The sequence below is a fragment of the Lactuca serriola genome, chromosome 5, assembly GCF_051521515.1.
Source record: "Lactuca serriola cultivar US96UC23 chromosome 5, Lser_US96UC23_V15, whole genome shotgun sequence".
Taxonomy (NCBI): domain Eukaryota; kingdom Viridiplantae; phylum Streptophyta; class Magnoliopsida; order Asterales; family Asteraceae; genus Lactuca; species Lactuca serriola.
In genome coordinates, this window is record NC_136412.1 from 149,107,419 (window position 1) to 149,109,862 (window position 2,444).

Genomic DNA, 2,444 nt, shown 5'->3' on the forward strand with positions numbered 1-2,444 from the left:
TTCCCAGAGTGAGACTTCAAAAAGGATTTCGCCCCTCACTTGGAATTCCAAGGTTTTCTTCCTCTTGCTTGTCTTCCCAGTCAAGGGCCACTCCCTTCTGAGTCAAAGTCATAAGAGGTTTCGTGATTCGCTAGGAGTTCATGATGAATTCTCGACAGTAGGTCAGCGAGACCTAGAATTTGGCGAATTCTCTTCGGCGTCTTCGGTGCTGACAAATTATCAATGGTTTTGATTATTGGAAGGGTCCTCAAAATCCACACATCACTAATAGTGTGCTTTAGGAATTCGACTCTTCCAATCTAAAACTCACATTTAGAGAACTTCGCGTAAAGTTTCTCTGATCGAAATGTTTCCATGGTTTGTTGTAGATGCTCTTTACGATTTCCTTTTTACTACGAGGGTAGATAAGTAAGTCATTTACAATGACATGACGAACTGATCTAAGTAAGAATGGCGTGGCGTACCCTATTCATTAACTTCATGAATACTATAGGCGTATTGGTCCTATCCGAGGGGTATCCCTACGGCTCGTAGTGTCCGTATCGAGTTTGGAAGATTGTCCTAAGAACATCCTTCACTAACACTCACAACTGATGATATTCGGATCTCAGGTCTATTTCTGAACGGTAAATAGTTCTTTGCGGTTGGTCAACCGACTCATCTATGCGAGGTAGAGGGTAATGATATCTAATGGAAGTCTTGTTGAGGTCTGCACCATGAGGACTTCCCAAATGTTTCCCATACTAGTACTACTCTCGCCCATGCACGCCTAACTATGGAGTTCTGATGGGATTCGGTGCATTAGTGCTGGTATGATCGCACCTCCTGAAGTTTGTCTTCTTGAAGAATAAGACCAGAGCTCCCAAAGGGAAGAAGCTTGGTCTTTTCATTTTGTTGTTGAGTAGTCGTTAAACTGTCCGGATGGTTCTTGTATCATTTTGATTATGGATATGAACTGAGTTATTATTCATGAAAACTTAGCTTATACATGTTATGATATAATCAAGAAAGGAGCGGATAATAAAATGTGTGATTCTACTATAGTCCCACATCCCAACGGGGAAAAGAAACTAAGTTAGAAATTTCACATTCTATTGTCTACCAGGTCGTCGTTATATATAACTCGGGAATGTATAAGCGAGGAAAGTCATAATAATAATCTTCTTACGAATCCTATATGATGAACTAGAATTTCTAGTAGTGGATACTATTGACTCTGGATGTACGCCGATCGTTAACTGAAAAAGTAAGAGTATGATCTCGAAGGTTTGACCTACATCCCTATGATGCAGTCCTAGTACGGAATAGAAGTATGTTTACGAAGATCCGACTTACATCCCTATGATGCAGTCCTTAGCAAGGAGTAGAAGTAAGTTCGTAGAATGGTCTCAAGACGTTTGTCGTTCAAGCCGAGGTATCGTTGGTTGGTGAATACCATGATCCAACCACAGAAAGAGACTTGGAAATGTCTCTGAAGTTAAATTACTATAGTCCAATGACTTGACTAAAACATGTTTCAAATAGACTCCTATGAAGATATGATGAAAGTATTTGAACAAAATAGAGATACATAAGCCAGACGACTGTCACTATCGTCGATGTTTAAGATGTAATAAGATCGGGAAAATTTACCCTGCAAAGGGTCTTACATCACATCTGAAGTAGGAAAAGTCCTTGACAGTATAAAGGTCTAACTAACAGTACTTACAGTACAAGGTAGTCACATAGGAAAGTGCTACACAGAACATAGGCAGGAGCACAGTTCTTTAAAACAAATAAGGAAAGAAAAGTATCTCTTAACGGCGATGGTCACCCCTATGGTGAACCCTTAATTCAGCTAGTTGACGTTCCATATCGAGTAGGTATCTTTCGTACATCCTCTGATGTACTCGGAGTTCTATGACTTCGGCTCGTGATTCAGCCAGTGCTAGAAGCAAGGCTTCATGGTCTCTCTCAGATCTCTCACGAGCATCTTCCAGGCGAATGGTGCGAAGGGTATGCATTCTCGCATTGGTGACAACTTCTGTGATCTGATGTAGGGCTGTCCTGCCTTGAATCTCATTTTGAGCTACTCTACGGACCAGGATTGGCAAGATTCTGTCTGCTAAGCCCCCATTGCTCAGGTCATAAAAGCTTCGGTCACCATTAAATGGCATGGGCTGATCTTGTCCTTGGCTCCATGTTTCCAAGCATTCCACCTATGGAGGCGTCGGGCCATGAAAAGCCGGACGGGGGTTAGGATTTGGAAAGGGAGCTGTCTGAGGTAGGTTCTCAACCTCGGGTTCGGATCTAACACCATCTGAAAGTTCTTCATCATGGTGATCATTCAAAGGGATTTGATGATCATTCTCGGGTTCTTCTCCGACCCATCCAGCATTGCCTTCATTCGGAAGGTACGGGTTGCTGTGGGGATGGAGTCCCGCCATGCTATCTACGCGAGAATT

At 42.4% G+C, this 2,444-nt stretch overlaps 1 pseudogene; it reads right to left on the minus strand.

The window, feature by feature from the left end:
* Nucleotides 1-706: 706 nt before the first annotated feature.
* Nucleotides 707-824, minus strand: LOC145056283 (5S ribosomal RNA; annotated as a pseudogene).
* Nucleotides 825-2,444: the final 1,620 nt, after the last annotated feature.